The following is an 11,854-nucleotide window of genomic DNA, read 5'->3' as shown; positions in this document are numbered from 1 at the left end:
GAATTTAACGTGAGACCCAGAAAGGCAATTTCCTGTCTCGGTGTTAACACGCTCTTTTCCCTGTTCACCACAAAACCGAGATCGGCCAGGTGTGTCAGTACAATGCTCGTGTGCGCCGCAGCCTCTTGCTCTGAGCGCGCCAGCAGCAGCCAGTCGTCCAGATAAGTGGCCACGCGTATACCCCGCTCCCTGAGGGGAGCTATAGCGGCGTCGACACATTTCACAAAGACCCTCGGGCTCAGTGACAGCCAAATGGGAGTACCAGGTACTGAAAAGCGAACCTCATATTTCCTGTGCGGAGGATAAATGGGAATGTGAAAATACGCGTCTTTCAGATCGATTGATGTGAACCAGTCCCCCGGCCGGATCAAACATATCAGCGTTGAGTGTGTCAGCATGCGAAACTTGTATCTCCTGAGATACGAGTTCAAAATGCGAAGGTCCAGGATGGGACGTAATGAGGTCCCCCCTTTCTTTAGGACCAGGAAATACCTCGAATAGAAACCCTCCAGTCCCTGCCTGTGTGGCACTATTCGTATGGCTCTTTTGTTTAATAGAGCTGATATTTCTTCCCGTAACACCCTGGCCGACTCTCCCTGCGCACGGGAAGCGATGAGGCCGGGAAAACGGGGGGGCATTGTGGCGAATTGAAGCCTGTAGCCTTTGGTCAGTGTTCTCAATACCCATTCTGACGCTGTGCATGCTTTCCAACTCTCTAGCCTCAAAGTTAGGGGGGAGTGAAGCTCTGTCTGACACAGACGATCTTTGGGGGCCCGTACCAGCTGCACACTTCCGAGTATCACTGCGCATGCGCGGTCTGATAGGCTCGGAGCGAGCGGAGCGGGATGTTTCACCACAGGTGGGACGCTGCTTCCCCCTTGTGGTGTTATGGGGAACAACAGTGTGCTCTGCACCCCTGTGTTTTGTTGGTTTTGTTTTTGTGTTTTCGTGATTTTGCAACCCTGCGCCCTCGGCTGTGAGCCTGGATACGTCAGTGGAAAACTTTTTATTAACAAAAACTCTGTGTGCGTGCTTGTGAGACATTGATGTGGCGTTGAACGATCCCACATCTGAAACATGTCTCTTCGCCTCTTTACTGGGACGCACGAACTGAGCTCTGGGCCCACGCGTCGCCGAGAGGGATGGGTGGCACTGGGTAATTTCTCCCCTAACACACGGGATAGCTGGGCTGCCAGTGAACAGGGAACTGGTGGCAGCTCTGCTCGTGGTGGGGTTGACTACTAAGTCGCCTTCTTCTTCCGCCTGGCCTGCTGACTGGGTGACGGGCCCGGTTGAGCAGCCTGGGTTGACGGGGAATAGAAGGGCTTTCTCGGCCAAGCGGGCTTCGTGTCCGGGGGGCCGTTGGTGTTCGCACCCGGTTGAGCCCTGGGGCGCTTCGGGATGCGGAAAGCAGGAGCGGCGCTCCTAGAGGCAACCTGAGCGAAAGTCTGCCGGGGGGGCGCAGGCGCCGCGGCAGGTGTTTTGCTCGGAAGGCAGAGCTGTAGCGCCTCATCCTCCTTTTTCTTCGCCTCGCAGCGCTTTTGCATTGAGGCATCCTGGACATAGGCATGTCCAGGATGTCCTCCTTCTCTCTATCGGACAGATTGGTCGGATTCAGCCATCTCGTCCTCTCTTGTAGCACCAACATCGACATGCACTTCCCTGCCGCCTGTACAGCGCATCGCTGGACGCGTAGGCAGATATCCGCAATTGTGGTGATCTCGTCCCACGCGGAACTTTCGGGCACGTCGGCTATGTCATCAAAAAGCTCCGCTTGGTAAGCTGACAGCATGGAGGTGACGTTGAGAGCCCTCACCGTCAAAGCCGCTGCTTTGTAAGCTCGCTCAGTCATGGCAGATTGGAAGCGATCGGCTTTCGTGGGAAGTGTGGGGGCCCTGGATGAGGCAGCTGACAGCCGTGGATGAAGGTGTGCTGCCACCAGGAGCTCCATTGGAGGCATGCGGGCCATGGCATGCTTATCCATCCCCTCAATATCCAAGGAAGACGCACCTTGAATGGTGGTTTTGCTGGAGTAAGGGTTTTGCTTCCATGAGGCAGTAACCTCCTCCAGGAGTTCCGGGAACACCGGGAGAAGTTGTCTCGCAGCCCTCTTTGCTTGGGGTAATTTCTTCCCCTCGTAGCGGGACCTTGAGGCCTCCGCCACGACCGCGGGCCATGGAATCTTAAGTCTCTCTGCGGCGCGTTTACACACATCGTGCATATCGCCGCTGGGCTGGGGCGTAATTGTCCCAACCGAGCCCTTTGCAGGGCTTGGAGAGCCGAGAGCCTGTGAAGGTGGGACAAAGCAGGATTCATAATCCTCGTCGTCGCCGTCCGACACCAGACAATCTTCGCCGTCGGACTCATCCTCCTCCTCATAATCCAACATGAGGGGTGGCTCCGTTAGCGGGTCCAGCCAATCCAGCGTGGAGCCCCAGTGCCGAATCTCTGGTTCGGGAGCGTCCTCCTCGTCCACACCGGGTTGGGGTTCCTCGGTAGTGGCACTGGAAAGGATCGGGTCCCTCTCAGAGACGCTAGCGTGGCGTGCTAGTCGTCGGCGGAGACTCTTCGCTGTGAAGCGGGCGCAGTCGGCGCACGAGCTCGCGTTGCTGACAGCGGCGCGGGCATGTTCCAGCCCGAGACACGCGGAGCAGACCTGGTGAGTGTCCATGCTCGATATTTTGTTTCCACAGTTGCACAGGCGATGAGCATCGCCTGGTTGCGAGGTGGAAAGAAGCTTTGCAGCTTGATCCATTTAGCTTGGTGTGCTAAAGGGGAGCGAATTATCTGGTATGATAGTCGCCGTTAGCTAGCTCCGGTGGCAGGCAGTGTGGTGACCAGAGCCGGATTAACGCAAAGGCAAACTAGGCACGTGCCTAGGGCCTGATTGGCAGGGAGGGGCCCAGACAGAGGGACCAAAAAAAAAAAAATAAAATAAAATAAAATAAAAATATACAAATATCCTATCTACAATTTATTTCAGTTTTAATATATCAATATTTATTAATTAACTAAAAATAGTGACGTTGTTTATCTCTTAACGTTACGTTACGTGACGTCACATTAACGCCAGTCAGTTAAGTCCAGTGCGGAGGTTTACAGCTGTCGGGCAGCCGCCCGACAGCTGTAAACCTGCTAGTGTTAGCAGAGCCAGAGGCCGAGCCAGAGGCCGAGCCAGAGGCCGAGCCAGAGGCCGAGCCAGAGGCCGAGCCAGAGGCCGAGCCAGAGGCCGAGCCAGAGGCCGAGCCAGAGGCCGAGCCAGGCCCGGAGACGCGGCCCGAAGACGCAGCGGAAGACGCTTCGGCGCCTTCAACATCAGCGCCATCACAGGAGAATGACAAAATGATGGAAGAACAGCAGCCGGCCAGAAAAAGTGAGCCCAATATAGTTTTGACGGAGCCTCTAGACCCGGAAAGGGTATTGACAAGCTATCCATCTGATCCTGCAAAGTGGGACCAAATTGACGACAGGATGCGGATGCGTGAGTACTTTGCACTAAACCATCCCTGTCAAAATATTGGAGATTTCTCTGCATCACAGAGAAAATATGGAGACATTAACCGAAGCTTAACTAAGGAACATTTCTTTAGAAAAAAGCTAAATGGAGAAACCCTGTCAAGAAGATGGTTAGTGTACTCACCGTCTACTGGCACTGTATTCTGTTACTGCTGCAAGTTGTTCAGTATAAGAGACAATCAATTTGTCACTGGATTTAATGACTGGAAAAACTGTGCTAATCGCTTGCATGAACATGAGAATGGTATGGATCATCGCACTGCTGTGCTGAGTCTATCATCACTTGGAAATAAAAATGCACGCATAGATTCAAACATAGTACAGCAACAGGAGTCTGAGAGAGCATACTGGCTCAACATTCTGAAACGTATAGTGGCAACTATTCAGTTTCTTTCTTCGCGAGGACTGCCCTTCCGTGGGGACGATGAGGTAGTAGGATCACCCCACAATGGGAACTTTTTGGGCTGCTTGGAGTTAATTAGTCGCTTTGATCCACTACTGTCAGAACATCTAGCCAGATACGGAAACAAGGGCAGGGGAAATACCAGTTACCTGTCCTCTACAGTTTGTGATGAGTTTATTCAGCTGATGGCTGAGAAGGTTCTGTATGCTATTGTAAAAGAAGTTAAAGATGGCAAGTATTTCTCCATCATTGTGGACTCAACACCTGACATCACACATGTTGATCAGCTCTCTTTGATCATTCGCTATGTCCTGAAGAAAAGTGGGGAGCCTGTCGAGATATTTTTGGAGTTCATACCACTACATGGTCATACTGCAGAACACATGGAGGAAACACTCAAATCTGAGTTAAAAGAACTGGACATTGATTTGATGGACTGTCGTGGGCAGAGCTATGACAATGCAAGTAATATGGCAGGGAAATATTCTGGACTGCAGGCAAGAATAAAAAATAAAAATCCTAATGCTGACTTCATACCATGTTCTGCACATTCTCTTAATTTAGTTGGTGCATGTGCAGCAGAATGTTGCCTAGAAGCAGTTTCATTTTTTGGCTTCATTCAAAATCTCTACAACTTTTTCTCAGCTTCAACTCGGCGGTGGGAGATTTTAACAGCCCACCTCACAAAATGCGAGCGAGGTCTGACACTGAAGAGCCTTTCCGGCACAAGGTGGTCTGCGAGAGCTGATGCAACAAAAGCTCTGAGATTTGGCTACAAAGCTATTCAAGATGCTTTGAATGAAATCAAAGTTGACCATGGAACCCCCAGAGCTGCTCAATATGAGGCGTGTCAATTAATAACAGTGATGGACACCCTTGAAACTGCAGTTATGACAGTAGTGTGGGATGACCTGCTGAGAAGAATCAATTTAACCAGCAAAGCATTGCAGCAGGTACAAATTGATGTATGTACTGTTCCTATTCTGTACAGTTCACTCATAGAGTTCATAGGACAAGCCAGAAATAATTTTGATGTCTATGAAGCAGAGGCCAAAACCTTCACAGCAACAGAGGGATACAAAGCAGATAGCCAAAGAAGACGAGTGAAGAAAGTTTTGTTCGGTGAGTCTGCAGGTCCAGAGGTGCAGCGCTCAGGCCGTGAAGCATTCCTGATTGACTCACATTATGTCATCTGTGACTGCTTGTCACAAGAATTGAAACGACGCAAAGACGCATACAAAAATGTGGAGGAGAAATTTGGTTTCCTTACTAAAACGAAATCAATGGACATTGAACAAATCCATGCAGCCACAGAAAAGCTGAAGAAAATATACCCTCAGGATCTTGAGGAGGACTTTACAGGAGAGTTTTGCCAGTTCATCTCAATGGTAAAAGATGAAGAATCAGTCATGGCCATGTACAAGAAGCTCCTAGAGCTAGGCTTGAGGGATGCTTTCCCTAATGTGGACATTTGCCTTCGCATGTATCTGACATTACCGATTGCAAACTGTTCAGGAGAAAGATCATTTTCTTTGTTGAAACGAGTGAAAACATACCGGAGAGCAACAGTAACAGAAAAAAAACTGAATGCCTTTGCCCTGTTGGCAATTGAGAATGGATTTACAACCTCCCTGGATTTTGAAGACATTATCGAGGACTTCGCCTCATCAAAACTTAGGAGAAAGCATCTGTAAAGGTAAGTTTCCCATTTTAAAATCAAATGTAAAATGCATATAAATTAAATGTATAATATAGGGCTATACTTTCTACTATAATGAAATGAAATATGAGGAACAAACCAAGTATATTCAAATCTCAAACAGCTGTCTTTCATCTTATGTATACATTTTATTATTTCTCCACAAGATCGTGATGATGCTGTCAAGACGTGTTTCTGCTGCGATGGAGGCCTGCGATGCTGGAAGGCTGAAGATTATCCCTGAGTGGAGCATGCTAAATGGTTTCCTCAGTAAGTGCTGCTGGTTTTATTTATTATTATTTATTGTTGGACAGTTTCTAAATGGTCTTGATAAATGTGAAGCGTTCATGTTTGTCTTCTTGTTCCTGTACTTAATCACAGGTGTGAATATGGGCTCCAGGAGAAGGGACAAGAATTTTTGTTCACCCAATTCAGGCTCGTTTTCCTTGGCTGTCTGAGCAGGTTAGTAAAGAAAAAATATACAAAAAAAAATAAACATAAGGTATGGATCAAGTTATTTAACGATTGCTTATTTTTCTACGATGTTTCTGTGATTAAATCTGCTTTTAGAGTGCAGTCTAGTAAAGCACACCGTCCAGAGAAACATCCAGACCAGTGGAGAGAACTGCTGAACAGTCCAGACCAGGAGCTGAGCTGCTGAGTGTTGAATACCAGAAAATGGAAGAGAGGTGATGGTTGTCCATGAAAATAAACATCTTTCTCACTACAGCACACTTTCTCTTACTGCAAATTTTATTGGTCTTTGTATATTTGACTACTTATTTAACTATTCAATTTAATCAACACATTTAATTAAGATTTTCTGCAAAATCCAATAGCTTACAACATTTATCTGATTTGCTCTGTTTACATAGCAATGCTGACACCTATTGGTGATTTACTGGTACTACTGCCTTAACAATGACACTCGCAATGGATAGGACAAGGATAATTTAATAGCATTTAATAGAGCCATGTAATAACGTATAAATCATAAAAATCAAAAAATAGTCTGTTTAATGTACGACACATCCAAAGACTACGCTATGTAAAATGTGAATTAACTTCTTATTAGTAACTTGGGTAAGTTTCAGATTTCAATTCATAAATAACATCAATGGAGGGGGGCCCAAAAAATACAGTCTGCCTAGTGTAGTCCATTTATTTAATCCGGCTCTGGTGGTGACCGCAGGCTCCCGGTGCCGTTTAGCTATTCAAATAGAAGCAACTACCTATGGTGAAGGCAGTCGGATCGGCGTTTATTCAACTAGCGTCCGGCGACGGAGGTGTTAGCTCCGGTCTGTGGACAGCAGCTAGTTAGCATCAACGCCGATTAGAAAAATGCTTGTTCGTGAAGCGAGAAGAGGTGTTTGAATGACGTGTGACGCCGCGTCCACCGTATTTAAGGTGCAGCACCTTGACGCGGACGTCACGACTGCCAGCCTATCAGGGCTGGCGAATTGGAATAAGTGCTTCTGTGAATACGCGCGAGCGGCGTATCCCATAGTGAGACATCGAAACGAATGCTAAGAAAGAGAACCTCTGACATCTTCCTACGTGGTGCATTCACGGAATCTCGGAAACACCATCACGTGGATACGGCCGCTAGCTTAACCACTTCCTGTGGATATTTAGGCGAAAACATGGTGTAAAAGACCTCATTTCAAGTTGAATATGAGTCTCTGGGCTTACTGACACTTGGATGACTCCACACAAGGAGTATGGAAGCATTTTATTTCTTTCTGTTGTTTTATTACGTCTGAAGAAGGACTGTGTTTGACTCTTATTGACTTCAATTGTATTGGATTCTGCTGGAAAAAAGTTTACCCCTGAAACTCCAGGAGTGTTTTGTGCACTGAAACACTTCACCCATCCCTCCATCAGCATAGTGGTGAGTAGATAGAGTGAATTTCCATTTTTCTATGAACTATCTCTTTAAGTTGAATATGAGAGCTAACACAGATGATAGATCACAGTTCAAATTGTGGGGGCTGTTTTGATGGTGGATGAACTAGAATGCAGATTGAAAGCCAGTCCTTATCACTCAACATCAGTGTTCATTATCGTCATTATAGGACTATTTGTGATGGTTCTGAAGCAGAATGTTAAAGTATCAGCAATGTCTGGGTGCCCACATATTTTGGACTGCATGCTTTATCTTTCAGGATAGCAAAAGTTATTCAAATCCCAATGGCATGTGTGGGAGTAAATGTGGAGACAAGCTGTTCTCGCAATCTTTGATCGATTATTGCTTCTTTGTTTGGAGGAATATTTTTGGAGAGGTGTTTTCATTGGTATCATAACTACACACACTGTACACATACCAGATAAGGAGCTCAGTTTGTTTTGCTCTCAAAGGGCCATATCTCCTGGTTAACTCATCACCCTTCTTGTCACACGCACACATCCTCTGATATTATTATGTTATTGTATGTTCCATTTGTACAGACAGAATTCAGTTATGAGCACATCTGCAGGTGCCTGTCAGAAATGATTGGTGAGAAATAGGTCTCCGCTGTAGCGGCACTCGGCTGTGACGCTTGCCGTGTTGGGGAGCACATGTCCCATTTCAACATTTCCACAGCATGCTTTTGCAATATCAGCAGCTTGCATTCCAGTAAAACGGCTGTTTCCCTGGGCAGGCGTTAGTTCGTGACATCCATAATTAGCCGGAGAGTGGCTGAGGTGGGCGCTGGGAAAATTGCGGCATCACCTAAGGGTTAAGAAGAGTTCAGCTCTGGAGGGGTAACAGATCTTGTTTCTACTCTGGTCGAAAGAACTATCATGAAAATATGCAGCACATGCATCATACAGTATGTGCTTTGTGCTCTTGGCAGGAAATCAGACCTAATGAGCTGAGTAAAAAAAAAAACTCAAAGCCTAATGAAGGTGGTGATAAAATTGAAACTTTAATGAGAATGTTACTGGCTATGACTCCGATCTATGTAGCAGTGAAACAGGACTTATCTCTAAAACGTCTCAACATGAAGAAAATGGCAGTGAGGAAATAGACATCTGCAGTGGAGTAACTTAATGTGGCCATTCAACGCTGATTTTTCTTCCACGTCTGTCCTCCATATTTACTTTCCCCCTCAGGGAGCTGAGTGAGGGAGGTGATAATCTTAGAGCCTCATTAAAGCTCAAATTAAAATGATAAGCAGACTAGACGGTTAGGCATGTAGGTGACTTATTAAACTTCTTCAAAGCTTAAGGACTGCAATTCACTTCCTCCTTTGATCAGTAATTGCTGGCAACTTTCCCACAATTAATTGATTACTCTTGGGAATTTTTTTTTTTACTTCTCCTGTGTGTGTGTGTGTGTTCTTTCCTTATTTTATCCAACCTTGCCCAAGGTGATAAAGAAGCACAAACTTAATCTCAGAGCCCTCCAGCCATACTCTCCCATTGGACTTGAGACTTGTCTTGACTTGTAACTTTGTTGGAACGTCACAGTCCAGATAGAGTTACACACTGAGGCTGATAAATACTTTGGGGAGAAGAAAGCAGACTGCTGCTGTTTCCCATGGGGTCCACTTGCAATCTGTTGGAATCCCTTATTTTCTTCCCCCTCTGGGGCCCGAGGCCCTCCTTGTTAAAGTGGGTCCGCTGAGAACTGTCATCCACTTGGCAGGTGAAGAGAAGACAGCAGATGATCTAAGTGGAGCTGAGAGTGGTGAGGAGGCTTCATGTGTGAACCCGTCATGTTGCTGGAGCTGCTGTCGGGATGAACTCTGTCATGTTGTTAAAGCTCTTGTGTTTCCCCTTGATTCCTCCTTTACAAACCACTGTGTTTTTTATCCATTTTCAGCCAATTTACTACGGAGCACATACACTGTACTTCATAGAAGTGGGTAAAATGTGATTGATTTCACAAAATGAATCGCTCCCATCTAAGTTATAATTTACTTTTTGAAAGACAAATTTAAACTAAAGGTTTAAATTTGTCTCTCTGAATATGTTTATGTATACAATATAAATCCAAAATAAATACATCAGATCTGTTTAATTCATTTATTATTATTGAATTTTTCCTTACAGTGTAAACTCAATTGAACAAATATGCATGATGGGCAAGCCTAAATACATGTTATGAATATATTCATGTAAATTAATAATTACAAAGCAAATGTGCAAAAATAGAAATATAAAAAAACATTACATTAAAAAGATACGATGTAAGTAATAATAATTATCCTAATTATATCCTTGATGATGTTAATGCAGTTGTGTGAATATTTTTGAAAATGTAGGATAACACCTGTGTACTGTCTGGCCTTGCTTATGGTTAGGGACAAATCCCTTGATCCTACAAATACAGCAGCTGGGGATGACACAACAGTGTTAAATTGAAAATCAAGATGATCTGGCAGGATCTGTCAGACAAAACAAGGCTCAACTTTGTTCACAGACGGAAGGGCACACTGACTGCAACAGAGGGTCGCCTGTTTATTCCAATTGTATTAATATTGAATGTACTTTAGATCCATTTCCAGCACAGTATCACATGTCCAAATTCAGTACTGCACATCTCTGGGCCATTAATAATTTACATGTCAAGTGTGAAGCTGATATGATGAACGGATGTATATACATTCCACAAAGATTCAGACAAACAAACAGAAAGAAAGACAGATAGTAGTGGAATTATTAGGGAGATGGAAGAAACAATAAATCTGATTCTGATTCAGGTAGTTGAGATATGTCCAAAACCAGTAAGAGCATTCCCAACAAGCAAGGGCAAGCACTTTTCAGTGCCCAGCAATTTGAAAAACATGGGATTCAAGGGTATAAATCAGGGGTGGCTGGGGATATTGGATACAAGTGTCAGCTAAATGAAATGTAAATGTAATCTGATACAATTTATTTTTTATTTTATTAAATAAACTGAGGACTACAAAAGAGACACAGCTACAACAAAAAACAGGTGCGAAACAAGGAAATAAGGGACAGTGAGTAAAGATGAACTTGCACAAAAAAAAGGCTATTCAGTGACTGAAGTGAGAATATATTGTTCATTTAGTCCCAATGTCGATATTGAATGTATCAGTGAGATGTTCACAGATGTGTTATTTGACAGATTTCACAGTACAATCTACACTTTGTGACTCCAGCTTTATTAAAGTGCTTCACAACTCTTGGGTAAGTGTAGTAAAGCCCCCTTTCTTTTTTAATTGTTAAATACAGAAGGAGTACACTGACAACAGACCAACAGTGGATGTGAACCGCCCATACGCCCTCCTGACAACTTTGCTGACAGTAATACATTAGGTATTCACCTTTACATTCAAAGTAACAAAAAGCAGAATGGTATCTAGCCAGTGATTCAGTGCCAACACAATATATTTGAGAAGACAGTATAGGAAAGTGGTTTCTTGTAGATTTGTTGATAGATTTATAGATAGGATGGCTGTGTTGTTTCACATTCACATTACTTTCTCAGACATATAGGTGTGAAAAAATAGACACACCGTGTTCTTGAACACATACACCGCCGTGCCTTGTCTAGCTAAACAGATTGCCTGTGTTGCAGAGCATGTGGGTTGGGTCCACTGAGAGATGCCTCTCTGTGGTGATGGAGTGTTTGCAGTGCCTGGTGGAAAACAAATGGCACTTCTTTGTGTGCACAGACATGGGTGAACAAATTCCACTTATGGAGACAACACATCCCCGCACTGACAAACAGATTCACTGGCACACGTGCTCCGTATGTTATGTGCAGACCTTGTCTAAAAAAAAATCCTCACAGTCATCTTATCTTTGAATAAAATCAATAAATTAAACAATTTATCATGCACAATTAAAATGTCCAAAACTTTGTCAAAAATGCCTGGGAATCGCTCCTAACTGTCCTCCGTGCGCTTCAACTGTAATATGTGATTAAGGTTTCTTTAGGAAGCTGGATCCGGGATGTGGGTGGTTTATGTTTGGGATAGTTTTATTTTATTTTATTCATTTATGTTATTTTATTTTATTTTATTTCCCTGTGTTTTATTACATACATATGTTATTGTTTTTGTATTAATGACCTATTGTATATTTGTGTTTGTTTATTTAATATTTTCATATATATATATTTTTTCTATTTTACTATTGGACTTATTCCTAGTTATTATTTTTCCTTTATTGTTTACCTTTGTGTGTCTATATACATTGACAGGTATGAGTACATGTGAATGTATATGTTGTTATTGATTACTGTAACATTGATCTGTACCTTGCTACATTTCTCAGTAAAA

At 44.2% G+C, this 11,854-nt stretch overlaps 1 long non-coding RNA gene across 1 annotated transcript; it reads left to right on the top strand.

Moving 5' to 3' along the window:
• Positions 1 to 5,537: 5,537 nt before the first annotated feature.
• Positions 5,538 to 6,335, top strand: LOC128461031 (uncharacterized). Its single transcript, XR_008342253.1, has 4 exons — positions 5,538 to 5,615; positions 5,786 to 5,888; positions 6,000 to 6,080; positions 6,189 to 6,335. It is a non-coding gene; the product is annotated as an uncharacterized LOC128461031 (long non-coding RNA).
• The last annotated feature ends 5,519 nt before the right edge of the window (positions 6,336 to 11,854 follow it).

Source organism: Pleuronectes platessa, chromosome 2 (assembly GCF_947347685.1).
Source record: "Pleuronectes platessa chromosome 2, fPlePla1.1, whole genome shotgun sequence".
In the NCBI taxonomy this organism is placed as follows: Eukaryota; Metazoa; Chordata; class Actinopteri; order Pleuronectiformes; family Pleuronectidae; genus Pleuronectes; species Pleuronectes platessa.
Note: the sequence above shows the minus strand (reverse complement) of the source record. Positions and strands in the feature narration are given on the sequence as shown.